General features: G+C 42.9%; 1 protein-coding gene across 3 annotated transcripts in view; it reads right to left on the reverse strand.

Annotated features, from left to right (window-relative positions):
• Positions 1-22,736, reverse strand: part of LOC148029874 (PGR5-like A protein) — a 49,482-nt gene that overhangs the window by 11,107 nt on the left and 15,639 nt on the right. The window lies entirely within an intron of this gene.

Raw genomic sequence — 22,736 nt, forward strand, 5'->3', positions numbered from 1 at the left:
CGGTCCAAGCTGGCCATTACTGTCTACAACAGTCTAGCACCTATTTCCAGCCTTCCACCCACTGTTCAGAGCTAATCTCAGCCAAGCAATTGCTGCTGCTGGTTTTCCTTGCTGTTGCCAGCCTGCCACATCATCAATCTGCCTGCGTTTGCTGTTGGAGCTGCCAGCTGCACAGCTTTCTCTCTCCTCCAGCTGTCGCCCAGCCTTTGCTGGCTGCATCTGGCAGTTTTCTCACTCCTACAGCTGTCACCCAGCCTAAACAGGCTGCGTTTTGCTCTTTTCTCTCTCCTCACCTGCGTTTTTAGTCTTTCTCTCTCCTACACTGCCGTTTGCATCCAATCCATCCTTCTTGTCTGTGTTTGCTAGTGTTCAACACTCGTAGGCTGGCCTTGCTGCATTTCAGGATCCGTTCAGAGTACAACACACTCTCCAGCTCATTACCCCTGCCCTAATCCTTGAGATACGGGAGTTTGTGGTACAATATTCACTCTTTGCATAGTGTGTTTGCTACATGAGCATTGTATATTCAACAGTCATTTACTTTATTATTATTAGTGTTCATTGTCTCTGAGTTACCCTAACCCTAATTGTGTTCTGTGTTATTAGTTTGTGCTTTGTCGTACGATTGGTATTGTGTTTTTGTGTTTCGAGCATCTCATCACATGGTATCAAAGCCAAGTTCTCTTTGAGAAACCTTGGACTTGATCGAAGAGCTCATTCACAGAAGCAATAATAACAAAAGGTTCAGATGACTTCGAACACCAACACACTGCTCCAAACTCCACAGCCAAGCATGTCAAGAAACGAGTAGGAGTGGGCCTCCCACCTTGCCCCTGCTAGATCTGGCATGGGTGGAGAAACTTCGGACTATCATTGAGTCCATCGACCGTATAAGATTTCAGCCACTAAGTAAGGTCTCATCCTTATCCATAGGGCTCCGTAGCAGATTGAAGGTAAACTTGAGTTTCCTCCTTTAGATTCGATGCACAGAACTATAGACCATGCACGTACGACGGAAACTCCACTTTGGACTAGCCATCCTCAAGTGGAAACTAGCACGGATTACATATCACTTCCATCTTACTTCTTTTCTCCAGTGCCAGGTATGCACAATCTTGTTTCTGATTCTGTGGTATCTAATTCTTCTATTCCTCATGGTTCGGGAGATTCTCTTGAAGAAGGGGTGATACATAACATCTTTTGGTTTGAAAGAAAAGTGCTCTTGATCAAAACCTTATCTCATCTCCATCTCCAACCCAATCTAAATATTATCTGCCAACTATTGACCATGGCATGACTGTGTATGAGCATAAGTAAGGCGATGGAATCCAATCCAACAATTATTATATTGCTTTTTCTCTTTCAGATCAACTCAAGCAAACAAATCAATTAATAATTAATTCAAGAATAGTACGAAGCAAGCACGCCACTACCATGTGCCGAATCCCGTCCCCTCCAATCGTCCATGTTTTTTAAAGACCCTGCTATCACCCAAGTTAGCAAAATGCGAAACGAGATTATTTATTATTATTTAGGGGCCCATCTTTTGGTTCATTTGTTGACCTCCCTCCTCTCTTCCTTGTCCTTCAAATAATTTTGTTTCTCATGGTCATACTGGAGTAGGTATATCTCATTTTGTTACATTTAATGGACAAAAAGAACCAATGATGTTTCCCACATCTTCATCCATCACAAATCCATTTGGGCTCCCATCAATCCCTCCCTCATCTTCCATTGCATATTCCTTTCAATCTCCATTAAGTGTACCTATGTATTCACCACATACCACACCAAAGGGTCCTCCATTGGAAACAGCCTTTATGAAACCAGCCTTCCCTCCGTGGATGGGTGGTAAATCCCTGATTACAACTTAATTACAACCGCAAACAATAAACGCAAAACTGAAAATACAAATTGACCTACTAATGATCTTGGACAATGCGCATCCGATTGGCCCCTAAATTGACGCCCCTTTCGGCATTTCTTTAGCTTTATTGAAGAAGAAGTTGATTTACAATTCTCTCGATCCTCTTCACAATCCAAACTCCCCTTGCTGTCCAAAGTGACAGCAACTCTTCAATCTAATTTGCCCCTTGATTAGGGCACTTAATTGGCCTTCACCCACTTCATAAACGATGGAAATGCCTTAAATTTCAATGGCTGGCTAGTCCTCCACCTGAATTTAGCTGAAAATTCGCCTTCAACCCTAAAAAATCCAAGTCTTGGAGCTTCCAATTTTTGGTAGCTTCTCGAGGCTTCTGCTAAACCCTAATTTCTATTGTAAATTAGGGTTTATAGCAAAGAAATTTGCAATTTCTCAACCTCCAAGGGTCCAAATACTGAGATCTTCGGAGCAAGGCTGTGAAATGGTTGGGAGATGAGAGAGAAAGCTATAGAGAGAGAGAATTCAGAGTTTTGTCGCGAAGAATGACTGAAAATCAGTCAAGTGCAGCTGTTGCCTTGCCACAACAGCATTAAATGTTATCGCCTATAGCTGAGACATCCAAATCAGTTGTCGCCTTGTACCTGGATGCAATCGCCCAGCTGTGGAGGGTCCAAATCTGCAATCGCCTCCTCAAAACTCACCGTGGCTGGCTGCAATGGCTGAAAATAGGCTGGCCATGGCTGCTCACAGCTCTCCCGCATTTGCTACAACAAGAATCATCTCGTTTTTCCTCTTCTTCAGCCTTTTACCAGCCTGTATGGGCAAGTTTGCCAAGTGGCAGCCTTCCCAAATGGTTTTTCCAACATTATCTATCATTAAATATTAATTTTCAGCCTTTGATTACTAAAAATTTGAAAGGGATGCAGGAGATGCGGGAGAGAAGAGCACACACAATATAGGTGTTGTCAACAATGTTATGACAATCTTATTGCACTTTCATATATATATGAATAAAGAATATGGGCGGTCACTGTATACAGGCAGGCCCAAGGGCCTTTTACCCCAACAACCTCCCACTAAAAGGCCAATGGGCCAAGGAGTGAAAAAACAAAACAAAAGAAAAGAGACTGGGTGAGGAATCATGACATCTCACCCAACGCTCAATCGGAAAGCGAGCTGTGCAATAAGTACCGGAAACCTCCTCACAAAAAGAGTTAAGCATCCCTGAGTCCATGACATCCAGGAGATAAGCGATCCCATAGCTCTAGACAATAGAGCAATCCATGATTGCTTCCCATAAAGCAAGCAATCCCACTCATAAGTGCACGGCTGTAAAGCATCAGAGTAGCACATAGCATCAGCGCAGCGCATAAAAGACAGCCGAGAGCATACAGACTCTCCAAGATCAATCATCGAAAGAGGGCCCGCATCCCGGACACAAGTCAAACGGGGTCTCAAGACAGTATGCGGCCTCAGCAAAGCGGAAGACTGACATACGGCTATAGAATCAGCCATAAAGTGCATTGAACGCACATCAAGAGGCCTGAGAGGTGTTTGTGTCTCATAAAAGACAGCATGATGACTGCGTAGAGCCTGCTAGGCATCTAAATCCCAAAACCTGTAAGCTATAAAGTCACCATCTCCATAACCAAGGAGTATGCATCTGCGTGACATAGGCTCATATGGCATACTAGCAGATGCCTGGCAGCCAAACATCCTCAAGTGATCATAAGAGGGTCTCATGCCACTCCATGCCTCATGCGGAGTAATAACATCCAAAGAGAAACGCGACGTCCGATTAACCAAGTAGACTGTCGTCATAAGGGCCTCAGCCCAAAAGCCATAAGACAACCCAAGTGTGGTAAGCATAGAAGCAACCTTTGCCTATAAGGTCAGGTACATGCCATGAGCAATCCCATAATACCGTGGGCACAAGAAATCAATGCCATACTGCTGACAAGAGGTCCGAAAGCTCAGAGAGAGAGCAGGACTCATAATCCATCTGCAAGCCCCCAAGCCTGCTACCAGCAGAATCCATAAACCTGTCAAGCATAACTGCAGCATCCTCAATTTGCACCAAGGGAAAAGTCCAAACACGGTGGGTAGCATGATCAACAAATGTCACAAAGTACGACGCTCCACCAAGTGACTGGAAAGGCATAGGTCCATATACTGCACAATGGACAAGATCTAGAGGAGCATGCCTCGTACGATCGCCATAAGCCAAGGGAGCTCTGCAAGGACCAAGAGTACAATCAGGGCAAGCATCAAGATCTGTAAGTGACATAGGAGACAGCAATGAGTCTCAACGAGACAAGATCTCCATCTCTCTATGGTGCATATGGCCTAGGCGATAATGCCATAATAATGCATGTGGTATCCGGATAACTGCAACCATAGAATCTCCCACATGAGAGACATGCACTAGGTAATGAGAACCAACTCTAGAACCTTTAGCCAAAACCAAGCAACCACGACAAATCTTCCATGACCTATTCTGAAGAGAAACAGAGTAACCTGCATCATGCAACTGACTGACTAAAATCAAGCTCTTACTGAGCATGGGAACATATAAAACATCTCTAAGCATAAGAGAAGTCCCATTAGGCAAAGCTAGGTATATGTTCCCTATACCAAGAATAGAAATGCATCCATCAAACTCCTTGTAAGTAGAGAACCATGCTCTATGTGGAGTAACATGACAAGATGCCATAGAATCCAATAGACAATCTGAGGCGTAGGCCATATCACTGAGCAGGAAAGCGGTAGGGAAACTAGATAACAAGAGGACAGGCTCAAGTGCAACATCATGGGTAACTGCATGTACCTCATCACTAGAAAGAGTGGTGACACCTGCTGCATCGCTAACTCTCTCCTCATGTCGAGTCCGTCTCTGTCTCTACTGCTCTCTAATCCGTCTAAAGCATTTTCTTTGAACATGCCCAAGCTTCCCACAATGGAAGTAAACAACATCTAAAGTAGAAGAATCTATAGAAGACAACAAGGAATCCAACTCATCATGAATAGGGCTATCCACATCCAAGGAACTCAAAGAGTCTAGGGTTGTCCCAACATAGGGACCCTGCTCATCAAGACAATTGTCAGTAGAAGCACAAGTGGTAGAAGCATGCTACTACAAGTACTCTTCCATCCGCACTGGAGAGGAAAGCACAAAAGCATCAACTAGGGATGCAGAAGCTCCCACATGAAAAAGACTTGTAGCTAAGTGCATGACATAACCAACCACAACAGTGTAAAAGCCAAGACATCTGTCAAAAGAGCATACGGTATTCAGCCATAAAATCAGCCCATAACCATAATGGCAAACATGACTCTGTAGTATATCAAACCACATAGTAGCATCCAAGTCAATGCAAGACCGGTAAGTGGCATAAGATCCTGCAATGGTCAAGCTCCAAGAGAAGCCCAAGTATCTGTGCAACAACATCCAAATAAGTGGCTCTATAAAGTACATGATAGTAGACAAAGTGCATAGCCGCGTAAGCATCAAGAGCAACTGCTCTCTGACCTGTATGGGCAAAAGCAACCCAACTAGCATAGAAGTTAGGCAACACAGAAGCAACAAAGCCATAACTGCTAAACCCAAGCACTATCAAGAAGTCCACTAATCAAGAAGTAACCCGCAAAGAACCAAGCATCAATGAGCAATGAAAGCTCAATAACCAACTGCTAAGACAATGGAGCAAACACTACTCAAACATGTATCTGCATCCAAGTTATAGCCAAGATCCATAATCAAAGCATCAAATCCCATATAGCATCCAAGGTCATAACGAAAAAAGCCAAGTCAATGTCCAACTGCTCAAGGGAATACTCAAATGAATGTCGAGACAAGCTCAAACAACTGCCATCTACAGCCAAAGCATAAAGCATTCACTAAGACATCATAACCCGTACTGGGTAGCTAGACATAAACCATGTCATAGATGACATGCCAGCTACAAAGAAGTGACAATCAAACACAAATCGAGCTCTAATCTCAGCTCAAAAGCATTCCGAAGCATAAACAAGACATGGGCCATAGTCCAAATACATCATGACATCATACCGAGTAGCCGGGAGCACCCCGTGACCAATAGGCATAACCCAACTGTAGCATAAATAGCTTCAGCCCTGAAGTTTCCAGCAGCATATAACCTTTGTAAACTGAGAAAATCAGTGCTCAATCCAAGCTCAAATCCATAGGCAAACCATAGGCATACATTCCCGTATGTATAGGCACCAACTGGGCATAATCGGGCATCAAATGCCAAGACCTGTAAGCATAAAATTGAAGTAACAGGTGGCTGCCCTGTTTTGGACAAATCTGGGACTATTCAAAACAGTCAATGGCTGAGCTAAATCAGCTCCAAATGCGTCTCACATAAGAGGCATAACATCCATAAGTGATCCGGTATCAATAGACATCAGTAGAAGCATCACATAAGCCATAGACAAACAAATACATGCTGTCTCAGACCTGAAATCTGTTGCAGAATATTTTGTCATCAGAATTTGGCAAATCCGACATCACCATCGCATCCGGAGTGTGCCAAAACCCCAACTTAAACTCTTACCTTGCCTGAATCAAGTTCCGAATGTCCGAGATATAACAAAAAGAGTGATTTTTGAGCCATTTTTACAAACAGGCGCAAAAAAAAACATGAGCATGCTGTTGTACTTGAGGAGCTAAATCAGGGTGGATAGGGAATAAGCAAGAGCCCAATGAAGGCCTACAATAGGCCTACACGAGACTAGGACAAGTCCAAGCAAGAGGTGAAGAGAACAAGCTTCAATGATGGAAGCTATGGCTGCCTCTTCATGAAACCTTGCTATTCATGTCAAAGAATGGCTAAGAACTAAGTGAGAAGCAAGCTCTCATACCTCGTGTAGATGCCGGAAAAGGCCGGGAAGCGCTCGCAAAGGACCTGCTCTAATACCAGTTGAAAGGAATGCACGAGACGCGGAGAGAAGAGCACACACAATGTAAGTGCTGTCAACAATGTTATGACAGCCTTATTGCACTTTCATATATATATGAATAAAGAATATGGACAGTCACTATACATGGGCAGGCCCAAGGGCCTTTTACCCCAACAAAATTAATCTAATAATTATTTTAGTGCCCAGAAAAATAATCTGACTGGCCAATAATTAAATTGGCTAGACATCTTCCACTACCGAGTCTCTTTGTGCCATCTTTGACCATTAGATCGTCGTTATGTACCATTAAACGCCATCTCTAGTGTCACCAACTGACACTTATGGCCAAATGAATGACCTAGGCCAACAATTGACACTAGATACCACCAAGTACATGTGCAACATAACTTATACCAACTTTTGCCTTTGATATCTCGTGATTTTCTCGGGTCCCGAGCTCGTAAATTTACTCTAACCCCAGTTGCACCTCACATGTGCAACATTTACTTAATCATGTGATTAAAAATTAATCCACATGTTAAGTGAGGTTTCAAAAGTACATGTCCTCATGACACTTTAGGACTCCTTTCTCCTATTCGGATGGTATATCCCTGATGGGAGATCATCCTCCCACAAACACACTTTCAAGTTTTCCCTCTCCAGGGCATTCTTCGAGTTGTAGATCATTTGGTACCACAATTTGCCTCTATGGCTTTACCTAGTGGACCACTTGGTCATTCTGTTGTACCCCAACCGACTCTTAGACAGGGCTACCGTGTCCCAATGCCTTCCACCTCCACCTTTGGCACCTTATGGAAGCACTTTTGTTCCAGTTTCTCTACAACAATCAGCACTCATTGGACTTCAGCAGCTTATTTCTACCTACCCTATCTCTTATCCCCCACCTTATCCTCCACCATCTTATCCACCACCACATCACACCTATCCCCCTCCACCGACACCTCATAGTTTTAGCTCCTCGTTTGCCAAGAACTCATTCAATGACAAAACTCATTTCAACGGATATAACTACACCACTTAGTCTAATTTGAGGAGGCATGTCCTAGACTCCCATAACCTATGGGATCTTGTGCAAGGTTTGGAGCCCCAACCCAATCCCGCACTTGTTCCATACGAGGTTGTCCGCTCATGGAAGGCTCGTAATGCCTCCGCTATAGTTAAGCTGATCCAAGGCTTACTACCTAAGTTTCATTCTCATCTTTAGCATTTCGACTAAGCGTTAGAGCGTTGGGCACACTTGACTGGCCGCTATGCGGCTCGGGATAGGCCCTGTCGCATTAATCTTGACCATGAGCTTTAGATTTTCACCATTAATATTAAGAATGACTTTAAGGTCAAGTTGTCTAAGTATCGGCAACTCCTCGCTTACTGAGTTCTCTGTGACGAGGGCTCCTAAGTCCCTTGATGACCAGGTCATGTTGTTTCTAAACAAGCTGCCAGGGAAATACTTTAACTTTGTGCAGTAGCTCATCTCACAACCCACTATTCCCACATTCTATGAATTTGAGTGTCAGCTCTTGCGATATACTAGATTGTTCGATCAATTTCATGGGGCATCTCCTGTAGCGGGGGCCCTTGTTGCCACTTCTCAGAAGGGATAGCAAGGAAAGGGTAAGAAACTTCAAAATTCCACTCAAACCTCATCTAGTGAGACCTAAGTGAACAGTCAATCCTCTCTTAAACCAAGGTGGCAGAATGTACCTAAGAAGAATAGGTATCATCAACATTGTCACAAGGCTAGCCATTTTAACGACGTGTCGATCAAAGGCAAGAGGTACACAACCAAAATCCAAGTCTCAAACCTCCGCACCCCAACAGGGTAACCCCCAACAAGGGAAGCAAGGTGGTGGCAACTAATCTCAGGGGTCATGGAAAGCTCAATCTCACGCTACCACCGGTTAGCCATCACAGTTGAGAACGTTCTCAATGCCAAAGGGCTTGTCTGACTGGTCTGCAAAGGCCCACCATCTCTTTAGAGGCATCAGATTAGTCTCGTCCATATCTGTGAGCTGTCTTCCAAGAAGACGGTCATAGAGGCTCACTTGTCACAACCAAGCACTTCTACTTCTATTTGGATTGTAGACAGTGGAGCTACTCATCACATGACCCTTATAGATGACATTTTTCTCACCAGACATCCTACAGCTGGGAGAGCCAAAGTAGGGAACAACTCCTCGGTCAAGATCCAAGCTTGTGGTCGCATCCATTTTGCCACCGATGAGAGTCAAGATCATGCTACGCTCGACAACATTTATCATGTCCCCCAGCTTGGGATAAACTTATTGTTTGTTCAACAGCTTTGTCAATTGGGGCAAGCAATCTTCTTTACATCGACCGTCGTAGAAGTCATTGATGACTAAGACTGATTTAGTTATTGCTTGCGGCAAGGCACAACCTAAGAGCCCCTGTCACCCGGCGCACTTTCTTATCGTGCCAACAACCAAGAACTCCGAGTTCCATCACTTCCAAGCTTTAGCCACTGCATGGGAGCCCTTGAGCAGCAACACTGAGCGTCTCTAGCATTACTGCTTAGGACATCTTGAATGCGACTCTCTTTATGAGTCGTCACCTCGCCAAATGGTTGATGGCATTCTCCATCTAAAGCTATCTCGAGAGGTCGCATGTCAACACCGTACTCCATTTCCACAATAGTCCACTCATAGAGCTGAGGCTCCATTGAGATTGATTCACGTTGATCTTTGTGGCCCAACCCTACTACCACCTTAAATGGTACACTTTATTTCTCTTTTATAGTGGATGATTTCTCTCGATACATGTGAGTGTACTTTCTTAAGCACAAGTCTGATGCTTTCACCTATTTCATGTGCTTGGGTATCCTGGTTCATAACCAAAATGGACGTCGTGTAGATATCATGAGGAGTGATAATAGTGGCGAGTTTATCTCCCACGAATTTTTTGAGTCTCTACAAGAGCATGGCATTTCTCGCCACCTCACCTTTACCAACTCCCCTTCCTAGAATGGAGTTGTAGAGCGTAGGAATCAGACAGTCTTAAACATGACACTCTCTATGCCGTTTGCAACAGAGCTTCTCAATCGTCTATGGATTGAGGTTGTTAGCACTACAGTGTACATTCTCAACTAATACCCAACCACGACACTTCCTCAAGGGACTCCCTACGATGCATTCTTTGGGAAGGGGCCTGTTATTTCCCACTTCACAGTCTTCGGAAGACATGCATACACGCACACGCCTAACGACAAGATAGGAAAGCTCACTCCCCGAGCTGATCTATTGATCTTTATGGGTTATTCTTCCGAAGCGAAAGCCTATCATTTGTTTGATCCTCAGGCGAACAAGGTGATCGTTACGTGGGATGTCATCTTTGATGAGAGGGACATAGTGCAGTCTTATGCACCGGACTCTGAGTCCTTACCTCAGCCCACATCATCTGACATTGTGCCTTCTAAGTCGGGTCTACTACCCGCTCTTGACCTTCCTGAAGATTCTTCCGCTCCCAGGCCCCCTCCGCGAGACCCGTTACCTCATTGGTCCCAGTAGACTATGCAAGATTCGGGAATCGTTCCACCAGATTGCTCTCTGCAGGGCCCTAGAAGATCTGCTTGGCTTGCCCCTCAGGCTTCATATGCTTCAGTCTTTACAGCTGATTACATTGCACATTCCAAGCCCGACAATTGGTAGGAGGCTCTCCAAGACCCTCTATGACGTGAGGCAATGGAGAAGGAATTGAATACCAAAATGAGACTTGGACCTTGGTGGATTGTTCTAGTCACAAGGAGGTCATCGGGACAAAGTGGAATTTTAGGACTAAGCTAAAGGCTGATGGGACTCTAGACAAGTACAAGGCTCGCCTTATAGTGCAAGGTTTTCATCAAAAGCAAGGTATTGATTATGAGGAGACCTTCACACCCACTGCTCGGATGACATCTTTTCATTTGCTAGTTACGCTTGTTGCTCACCACGGTTGGCCGCTATACCAGATGGATGTCAAGAGCACCTTTCTGAATGGTTATTTGGAGAAGGAAGTCTATGTGGAACAGCCACCCGGGTTTCCTTCTGCTGATCGTTTGCATAAGGCATTATGTTTGCGGAAAGCTCTTTATGGGCTAAAGCAAGCTCCAAAACTTGGTTCTAGAGGATGGACGAGTTCTTACAGACTCATGGATACCATTCTATCCCCTATGATTCAAATCTCTATGTGCGCTGTCATGACGCTGCACGCCAACCATTGCGAACCTGAGGGCGCAGTTTTTCGCTAGGAATTTGAACTCATTAGTCAGCGTCATTAGAAATTCATTTTCCGTTGTGTATGTCTTTTTGTTTGCATTATGCATGACACACAAGCACATTTAGATAGGCTAGGCACAGTTCTTCAGTGCATTCATATTTTTGTGTGAAGCATCGATTGATTGGTTGCATGTTATGGATCCTCAATTGCATCTTTTCTCAAATCATGAATGGATGGACACGACGCACATTTTTCAAAGGATATTCTTCTTACGGAAAATTGCATGAAACACAAGTTCATATGAAGAGAATGTCCATTTTGAAGATTCCAAGAATGAGTACACCATATTGAAGTTTATGAAGAATGTAAGAAAAGAAGAATGAAGGAAATTCAAGATTAGGATAAAAGGAGACAAGGTTTTGGGATTTGCTAAAGAGTCACTATCAAGCTGATCTATGGTATTTTGGCTTTGATATTTGGGGCCTCACCCCATGAAATTCTTCTTGTTTCTTGTTAAGAGGTGTTGGGAGATAACCTACTCCTTGAGAAACCTCTTGTATCTTGATCTTGATATGAGACCCTTATCGAATCCTATTCCATGTGAGGCTTCTTGAACCATAAGAGGCTTCTTGAATTTTAAGAGACTTCTTGAATATGAAACTTAATATGAGTTCTATATCTTACTCTTCTTCTTGTTAAATTCCTTGTATTTTGAGAGGAGAGTGAAGGGCTTCTTGCATAGCATCCTTGCGACAAGCGATTTCCGCGAAGGAGGACTTCCATCTTGCAACGTGTCCCTCACAACGAGCGACGTTTCGCGAACTCACCCGGGTATTCCGTGCGACATCTGGTGAACCCGACGTGAATCGAACACCCAACCGAGAACTTAAGAGCCCTAGTGATTGAGAACTCAATGAGAAACCACTAATACTCAGTCAACTTGACTTTCAAGCCATCCTTATCTATGATTTTTAAAGTTTTAGAGCTCATGGTCCAAATTGATGCAACACGTCCTATCCCAAGCCACATAGCGGTCAATCAAGTGTGCCCAATGCTCAGATGTGAAGTCAAAACGCTAAAGCTGAGAGTGAAACTTAGGCCATAAGACCTGCATAAGCTTGACAATTGCAGAGGTGTTACAAGCCTTCTATGAGCGAATAACCTCGTATGGAAAAAGTGCAGGATCAGGTTAGGATTCCAACCTCTGCACTAAATCCCATAGCTTCTAAGTCTAAGACATGCCTCATCAAGTTTGACCAAGTGGTGTAGTTTAACCCATTGAAATGAGTCTTGTCATTAAAAGCATGCTTGGCAAATAAGGAGCTAGAACCATGAGGTGTGAAGATGGATAGGTGGGGTGGTGTGAAGGATAAGATGGCGATGGTGGATCGGGAGAAGGAAGGGGTAATGGTGGAGACTACTGATGTCCAATGAGTGCCAATCAATGCGGAGGTACCGAAACTCACATTGGTCCATGTGATACAATAGGTGGAGGTGGAGGCACTAGGACATAATACCCCTATCTAAATGTTGACTGGGGCACAATATAATGATCGGATGGTCCACTAGGTAATGACATAGAGACAAATTGCACTACCAAATGATCCACACTCGAATCTCTCTAGGATACTCTCCTAGAGGGATAACCCGAAAGTGTGTGTGTGTAGGAGGTCGAGACTCCGTCATAGGTACACCACCCAGAAATGGAATGTAGAGGTCTTAAAGGCTCTACCTAAGTGTTCAGAAACCCCCCGGTGTATTGTGGGTGGTAAATGTGCATGCACTTAAGGGAAGCAAAAAGGAAGGAGCAGCGGAAGATGAGGAAGGGATGGATGGGAGCCCAAATGGATTAGTAATAGATGTTGTTGTGGGAAATATGGTTGGTTCCTTTTGTCCATTGAATACATTAGATTGAGAATTGGATGAAGATGCATCTACTCCAAATTCACCATAAGAAACAAAATTGTTTGAAGGAAAAGGAAAGTAAGAAATACTTCTAAGTTTTTCTTTCAACTTTTTACCTGGATTTAAGTTCATAAATAAATACGTGTCTTTCTTATTACTTAAAAACCAAAGGTTATTTTAAAGAGTCCCTTCTTGACGAGCATCCCCCGGTCCAACATAAAATACAGAATTAGTTGGTATAGAATCTGACATAGTAGGATTCGTACTTGGCATTAGAGAAAAGAAGAACTATAGAAGCGAAGTGTAATCCGAAGCCAGGTTCCACTTGTAGATGGCCAGTCCATAGAGGAGATTTCAAAGGTCCTACAAGATCATTATTTCTATGCACCGAATCTAAAGGAGATAACTCAAGCTTACCCTCAACCTCCCCTTAAGCCCTACGCCAGATCAGGTAATAGCAAACTGGGAGGCCCAGTCCTGATCATTTTTGTCCATAAACATGGTATCAGAGCCACCTCTGATCCTTAGCTTCCCTCAGCCTCATTACTCCACTAAGTGCACTTGAGTTGTTCATGTCATCTTATCCTCTTCTTCCACCATAGCTGCCTGTCAGAGGGTTTGTCTCTCCCTAAGAGGGTTTGTCTTAACTCTCTTCCTACTGCCTACAACAGACAAAACCCTAACTGTGGGTCATAGTCTGCAATAGCCAAAAGCTTGCAAACTTGGGCATTTGATTTATTTTTTAATATGGGCATTATCAATAGTGATTCTAATCACTGAAAACCTTTGTCAGGATACCAGTTACTGCCTAATGGAGCTCAAATGCAGAGGTTTTTCAGCACTACTGATGTATTTAGCTGGTGTTTCTTACTGTTTGCTGCTAGTAAATCAGAGAAATGAGAATTATTGTACTCTCCTCCGATTCATCCCATAGCATAGAGTTGATTGATCACCATAGCTGCCTGTCAGAGGGTTTGTAGCCCCTATAGTAGGCCATCTCTCCCTAAGAGGGTTTGTCTTAACTCTCTTCCTACTGCCTACAACAGACAAAACCCTAACTGTGGGTCATAGTCTGCAATAGCCAAAAGCTTGCAAACTTGGGCATTTGATTTATTTTTTAATATGGGCATTATCAATAGTGATTCTAATCACTGAAAACCTTTGTCAGGATACCAGTTACTGCCCAATGGAGCTCAAATGCAGAGGTTTTTCAGCACTACTGATGTATTTAGCTGGTGTTTCTTACTGTTTGCTGCTAGTAAATCAGAGAAATGAGTATTATTGTACTCTCCTCCGATTCATCCCATAGCATAGAGTTGATTGATCAGCCTTGTTCCACCAAGAACTCCTCTAATAAGCCACATCATCAGGAGGAGCCAGAAGTGCGGTCTAAGTTCACTTCACTAAATCCAAGGAAAACAATCAAACATAAAAAAAAGGGTTGTTCAAAGGCAAGGGCCACCTAAGCCCTATTTTGAAATACTCCATATGTATGATTTTCAACCATTCTAGTCCTTGCACTTTTAATTATAAAATCTACATTGTTTTCGTTCTTGCACTAATGGCCCTTTGTAAAGAATTAGACACTGCTACTTGCACTAAGCAAGTAGTAAGGCCTTCCTATTGTTGGTGCTCAGCTGAGATTGACAGAAGTTCAAGAGGAGTGAGCGTGAGAGTGTGACAGCTGGAGAGAGAGTGAGCAAAGTGAAAGTACGATTTGACAAGAGTGTACCAACAATTGTGTTGGTACACAAAGAATGAAATGTATTTATACTTAGGGCACGTAAAGGGTGCATTCACATGTACAATGTGCGTGTACTATACACAGGGGGTTTAAACCGAGCCTTTATCCCAACAACCTCCCACTTAAAGGTCCGATGTGAACCTCTAGCTAACTAACTCCCACTAGTCATATGCAATGCTCGTGCTGAGCTTTGCTTAGGCTTTTAATGAGAACATCTGCAGGGTTGTCTTGTGTTTTAATCTTGGTCAATGTGAGTTGACCATCTTCCAGAATCTGTCTGATGAAATGATATCGCACATCTATATGCTTTGTGCGTGAATGACACATGGCATTCTTAGCCAGATACACAGCACTCTGGCTATCACATCCCAAAACTGCAATACCCATAGACATGCCGAGATCTTTTGCAAGTCTGCTCAACTATATAGCTTCCTTAGAAGCTTCAGTAGTAGCTGATATGTATTCAACTTCAGTGGTACTCAGTGCAACGATGTTCTGCAACCTGGAACACCAAGAAACAGCTCCACCAACAAGTGTGAATGACATACCCGCTGGTGGACCTACGAGTGTCCAAGTCACCTGCCATGTCTACATCACAATAACCCTGCAAACTAAGTGCACCCTGCCCATAGCAAATACTTTTTCTTTGTGTACCCTTAAGGTATCGAAGAATACACTTGACAGCCTCCCAATGTGCTTTGCCAGGATTTGACATAAACCTGCTAACAACTCCCACGACAGGAGCAATCTCTAGACGAGTAGCAACCATAGCATACATAACAGAGCCACAAGCTGATGCATGAGGAACTCCCTTCATAGCATTTGCTTCCACGTCCTCTTTCGGGCTGTTGGCTTTGCTAAGCTTGAGATAAGGAGGTAATGGTACCCCAAAAGGCTTAGCTTCAACCATGTTAAATCTATCCAGTACCTTTCCAATGTACTTTTCTTGAGATAGTACTTTTCTTGAGATAAAAACAGCAATTTCTGCATTCTATCTCTACGAATCCTCATGCCCAAAATATGCTCTACATTCCCCAAATCTTTCATGGAGAAGGCTGATTTCAGCTGATTTTTTAGAGCATCCAAGCTAGTCTTCCTTTTTCCAACTAGTAACATATCATCCACATACAAAACAAGTATGATAGAGCTGCCATTTGTATCCTTTTTCATGTACAAGCAATGATCTGCATGGCTGCGTGTAAAGTCATGAGATAGCATAAAGGTGTCAAACTTTTTGTACCACTGCCGTGGTGCTTGCTTCAGCCCATACAGACTGCGTTTTAGTTTATACACCATTTACTCTTTTCCAGGAACTACAAAGCCCTTGGGCTGTTTCATGTAGATTTCCTCATCAATGTCACCATGCAATAAAGTTATTTTTACATCCATTTGATATAGCTCTAAATCTAAAACAGCAGTGAGAGCAAAAAGCACACGTAGAGTGATCATCTTTACAACAGGTGAAAAGACCTCTTGGAAGTCAATCCCTTCCTTTTGTGCATACCCTTTGGCAACTAATCTTGCCTTGTACTTGGGTTTCCCATCAACTGTCTTTACTCTGTACACCCATTTGTTTGGAAGTGGCTTCCTCCCCCTGGGCAATGACACAGGATCCCAAGTATCATTTGCATATAGAGATTTAATATCTTCGTGCATAGCAAGCTCCCACTTACTGTTGAACTCACATGACTTGGCCTCTTTGTATGTAAGAGGCTCACCCTCATCTGTAAGCATCACATAATGCAAGGATGGGTCAAACCTATGTGGTTGCCTTCTTACGCGTGTAGACCTACATACCCAATGATCAACATTTTCAGGAATTGTGTCTACATTTGGAGGTATATTATTTTCAGCATTTATTGGCTGCTGTAAGCCATTTTCAGCATGCTGTTCACGCTGTACAACACCTTCATCTTCATTTCCAGCACCTGCATTTTCATAATCAGCAAGCCTATCTTGCTGTCCATGACCTCCTTGTGCTCCTATTTGCTGTCCATCGTCATCTGGCTCAAAAATAACCGGCTGATCATCAGTTTCAGCCTGTGGTACAACACCATGAGGCTCATTTTCTGAAGTAATAGGTGGCTGTAAACTCTGAAACCTCACCTTTTTCATATCTTTATTAGAGGCTAAATTACCTTTCAGCAATTTTGCCTCATTAAACACAACATTGCGGCTGCGAATAATTTTCTTGGACTGAGGTAACCACACTCTGTAGCCCAATTCACCCTCATCACCATAGCCCATGAAAATGCCTTTGGTGGATTTTGGGTCAAGTTTATTCCTCAGCTCATCCCTAACATGCACAAAAGCATCACAGCCAAATATGCGTAAATGGTCATATGAGGCCGATTTGCCAGACCAAACCTCCTCAGGGATGCCATTATTTAAGGACCTGTTTGGAGAGCGGTTGCAAATGTGAACCGAGGTTTTGAGTGCCTCCCCCCAAAATTCATGAGGGAGATTAGCAGTGGACAGCATGCACCGCACTCTTTCACATAAAAGTCCTATTATATCTTTCAGCCACCCCATTTGAAGAAGAGTTGTAAGGGGTTGTAAGCTCCCTCTTAATACCATGCATGTCACAAAAGGACTTGAATTCAGTCAATGTGAACTCACCCCCATTATTAGTTCTCAAGCATTTCAGCTTTCTACCTGTTTGAGTGGTCACAAATGCATGAAAAGTTTTAAAAACAGCAAACACTTCACTTTTCTTTTTCAACAAGTATACCCAAATCTTCTTGGAATAGTCATCAATAAAGGAGACAAAATATGCAGCACCACCCAACGATTTCAGGAGCATACTACATACATCAGAATGCACTAAGTCCAAGACATTGGACTTACGAGAGACACCAAAGTAAAATGAATTTTTTATTTGCTTTCCAAACTGACACTCCTTACAAAAGTCAAGTTTAGAGCCTTTTCCATCAACCCTCTTCACAGAGGTAAGGACATCAAGTCCTTTTTGGCTCATATGGCCTAATCTCTTATACCATAACTCCAGGTGGCTGCAAATTTCAGCAACTGCAAGAAACTTGCCATTCAAGGCTTTACAGTGCAAACAATACAAAGTGCCCTTGTTGGTTCCTTTTGCAATCAGCATGGAACCCTTTTTTAATTTCCACAAACCACCACCAAACAGTGTGGTGTAGCCATGCAGGTCAAGATGACCAACAGATAGTAAACTCTTTTTAATACCAGACACATATCTGACATCTTTCAACACAAGCTTTTGACCATTGTCTAAAGACAAGTGTACAATGCCAATCCCATCAATGTTGCAAACATGGTTATTTCTAAGATACACCTTTCCATAACTGCCTGCATTGGACATAGCAAAACACTCCAAGCAAGGAGTCACATGGAAAGAGGCACCAGAGTCCACAATCGAAGTCTGAACGACACCATCATCAACTAACAAGAGTGCATCAATCATATCAGCCTTGGTAATCTGCATATCCTACATGTGACATACAAGGGCATCATAATCAACTGCACATAATACATCAGCCTTTGTATCTGAAAGCTCCTCTATGACCACACTAGAGGCCACATTGGCCTTTTCTTTACCTTTGGTTGCCTCACATGCATCTGTCTTATCTTCCTTCTTCTTTTTATCTCCTGCATTCTTCTCTCTCTCTTGTTCCTTCTTGTAATACCTCCAATCAGGTTTCTTGTGGCCCTTCCGACCACAATGATAGCAAGCAATGTCACTCTTTTCCTTTCCTTTGCTCTTGCTCCTGTTTCTATGCCCTGCATTTGCATTTTTCTTTTCAGCCCCGCCTCTTACATTATAAGCTGAGTTGCTGCCTTCTCCACTAGACATATGTCTAATTTCTTCATTCAAGATAGAACCCCTCACCCCATCATATGAGAGATTGGGGTAATTGTTGACTAAAACCACCAAGGTCTCCCAAGAGTCGGATAGTGTCATGATCAAAAAGATCGCCCTCAACTTATCATCAAAGTCCAAATTTGCATCTTTGAGCTGATTTAGAATCCCTGTAAATGCACTCAAGTGCTCAGCTGCAGGCTTTGACTAGTCCAGTCAATGTTTTGTCAGAATGTCATCAATGACACCCATCTTTATGGGCACATAAAGGGTGCATTCACATGTACAATGTGCGTGTACTATACACGGGGGGTTTAAACAGGGCCTTTATCCCAACAACTATGGCCTCAGCCTATGCCAATCTTCGTCCTCAAATTCGTAAATTTGATGGCAAAGACTTTCATCCCTGGCAAGTACTCATTAAGTACAAAATGATGGAGAGAGGTTATTGGTCTCTCATTCAAGGGACTAGAGCTGTTGATTCTACAAATCCTTCTGATGTGGAGGATGATCAATGTGCTCAAGCAATAATCATGTTACACTTAGATGAATCCTTGATTCATCATGTTGATCAGCTCTCCACTGCCAAGGAGAAATGGGATGAGCTTGAAAAGCTCTATGGTGCTACAAGTAAAAATACTAAGATTTTCCTTAAGATTGAATTCTTCAGCTTGGAATATAAAGAAGGAGAAGACTTGGGAAAATTTATTTCTCATATAAAGGGCCTCGTGGCACAGCTTTCTTCAACACAAGCACCAATCCATGATGAGAATGCTATTGCCATTCTTTTAAAAGCTGTCAAAAATGTCTTTTCCACACTAGTAACAACTCTTACTAATATTCCCAATCCTACCTTGGCAAGTACCATCCAATCCTATTTGGATAAAGAAAAAAGAAATCACAAAGAAGGAAGTACCAGTCAGGCATCTACTTCAACATCCCGTGACCAAGTCTTGGTGCTTATGGTTGTCAATAAGTGTACTATTTGTAAAAAGAAAGGGCATATTGTAAACAACTATTAGAAAAAATACCTAGGAAATATGAAATGTAATAAATGTAAGGAGACAGGACGTATTACCAGTAAATGTTCTAACCATCTTGAAGTACCTAAGGAATTGGAGGCCAATTTTTCCTCCCAATCCACAGATGATCAACTATTTTGAGCCCTATATCCTTTCTGCCTATAACCATCCTTGTAGCTAGGCAGGCAGGTATGAATGGTCCTGAGGGGAAGAGAAAACCCTAATCCTAGCCAGTTGGGGCTATATAAACAATCCATGGGTCTACATCAACTGATTGAGTGAGGTGACTCTAGTTGTACTCATAAGCAACTTTATAAGCAAGACATGTTCTTGTACTTTGTGCCTCCTCTCCCTCTTGTGCACACACTTCAATGTTGGCTTGCACTCTGATTTCTTCACAATATGGATAATGAACGTGCCTATTCTGCTCTTCTTCCATGTATTTTTAAAGTTCTCCTAGTGGTTACCTCCTGTAAGAAATCTCCTTAAGCATGGTCAAAGCTTCAGATGTTGTACAAGGCACCTTCCACCATGCGTGCAATGACCCTTTATGGCCTACTTTAGCAAATGAAGTTTGAGCCTAAGGACACTATTCACTCATTTTTGATCCATGTTACACAGGTACAGGACCAGCTTTGACACAAGCACTTTGCCCTTTTAGAGGCACATCTCATGGGAACGCTACTCTACAAGCTCCCCCCGGAGTTTGATGGAGTGGCGAATGCTTTGAGGGCACAAACATCATCTACACCTGTGAGCTTCATACATATGTCCTCGATTTTGCTTGAACATGAGGCATCTTTGTGTTTACAGGTGAGGCATCCATCTCATTGTGGAGGTTCCAATGAGGCCTTTACCGCTTCAAAGAGGGGCAACAGGAGGAAGAAGTCGAAGGCCCAGTGTTATCACCGTGGTAAGAAGGGCCATTTGCAGTAGAACTACAAGGAGTTAGCAGCCTTACGAAAGAAGAAGAAGAAGAAGAAGAAGAAGAAGCGGGATGCAAACTCCTCCAACGAGTCATCCTCTTCCTCGAACCCCGACTCCGATCCTCCAACCAAGGAGAAGTCTATGGCACAGAAGGAACCTGCTTCTTCAAATCGAGAAAAGAACTTGGCTGCCCCTTCCTTTGTTGCTTTCTAGTCCAAGTGATGCAGTCATCTCTCACAACTCTCCAATGCCAAAGAGGAAGTGTAAGAGGGTGGTTAGAAGGGGTTGGTGAACCTCATCTATACAAGTATACATGTGCACATGTTTGAGAGAGGGACGTCCCTGATGCATCAACTGGCAGGTTCAAACCCTAGAGCTGGGATTGACATCCAAGTTCATGATGAGCTGGTTATTTGATAGAGCACGGACTTGGCTCCTAGACTTGTGCTTATTTGAGGGGACACTTTGGCAATCTAGCCAAAGGTAAGTAATCCATGGTTACATATGTTCAAAGGCATTTTTGACAAGATGGTCTTGTATGCTACTGCGAGACATTGAGGACACAAAGACATGCTATGGTTCTTCTCTATTTTCAGGAGCCAGCACGATCAACATCAACATCAGGTTTTCTCCAAGGCACCTTAGTGGAGGCTTGATCACCCACTACTTGGTATCCATGGTTCTACTCTAGTGATTATATGTTGTATGGACTATGATGAGTTATTATCATTGTATCATTGTATTGTATCAAATCACCCATGATCTAAGGGTGTTAGCAAGATTACCAACTCATATGTGAGTCTGCATGCATGTCTTGGCTGAGCACATTATCATTATTTTAGGCATTATTTTAGTGATTTATTTGTGGCATTTGTCACATTTTATGCTAGTCGGCCAGCATTTAATGTTGGCCGGCCAGCTACTGTATTTGACATATTTATTGTCTATTCATAGTAGGGCTCCTCCTCTTGAATCATCATCATTCATCAAGTGGACATCCTGTTGGAGAGAGGAGCTGATGACAGTGCACGCAGCCACTAACTCACTGTTGTATGTGAATGTCTCGTGTTTGGTATATGGATTCGATTTCCCGAGCATATCTCTGAGTTCTCTTCTTTTGCAATGTTCTTCTATTTCTTTCTCTTTTGTCTTGTGTTCAACACTATATTTCAACACTTGTCTATGCTTCCATTGTTGCACCACTTCTGACACCATAAGAATGTCATCAGTCACTACAATGTGCCTCAAAAAGTGGATCTCATTTAAGAAGTGAAGTGCACAATAGAAGTGCACGTCAAAAGTACGAGCAGTCGTATTGAGTGTGAAAGAGAGTGAACACAGAGATAGGTGTACCAGATTGTGATGATACACAAAGAATAAAGAATGTATTTATATGTTCGGGTACAAGCACCCGTATAACTTTATACACGAAGACGACGGGACTTTACATCCAACAACCTCCCGCTTAAAGGCCCAAAGTGGTACCTTTAAGCTAACCAACTCCCACTTTTCTTGTCATTTATCAACAACTAATGCTTACACAACTCATTGAATACTATTGCCAAGTACTTCCGATACTTGGCCTCATTCTTCAAATAGACAAGCCAAAAAATGTGATCCATCGTTCTATTGAAGGTGGCAGGAGCATTGGTAAGCCCAAATGGCATGATAAGAAACTCATATAAACCAAAAGATGTTTGAAAAGCTGTCTTAGATACATCTTCACGTCTAATCCGAATCTGATGGTATCCACTTTTCAAATCTATACGGTTGAAAATGGCTGCCACCTACAATCTATCCAAGATGTCATCGATCCTAGGGATCGAAAATCTGTTCTTTATCGTGATTTTAGTCATCGCACAATAATCAATACACATGCGCCATGACCCATCTCTTTTCTGTACTAGAAGCACTGAGTAACAAAATGGAGATGAGCTAGGTTGAATCAGCCCTTTCTAACAGCTTATTCACCTGACTCGTAATCTCCTGCTAGGCTGCACGAACTCTGTAACGTGGCTTGTCAAGAGGGCTACTGCCACGAATCAAGACTATGCCATGACCCTCGAGCCCTTCAAGCAATAGTTGCCTTAGAAGTGACTGAGAAAAGCAATCAGCATACATTTTCAGAAATGACATGCGATTTTTCTCCAAGTGAGTCACATTTCCAACAATTTTATCACTTTTATCTTTAGTGAAAACCAAGTAAGCTAAAAGATGATTTTTCATTACTTTGGAAATGGCAAAAGCAGATACAAGAGAGACAAA

This window comes from Lygodium microphyllum, chromosome 10, assembly GCF_053477565.2.
Source record: "Lygodium microphyllum isolate KBCC chromosome 10, Lygodium_microphyllum_v1.1.10, whole genome shotgun sequence".
In the NCBI taxonomy this organism is placed as follows: domain Eukaryota; kingdom Viridiplantae; phylum Streptophyta; class Polypodiopsida; order Schizaeales; family Lygodiaceae; genus Lygodium; species Lygodium microphyllum.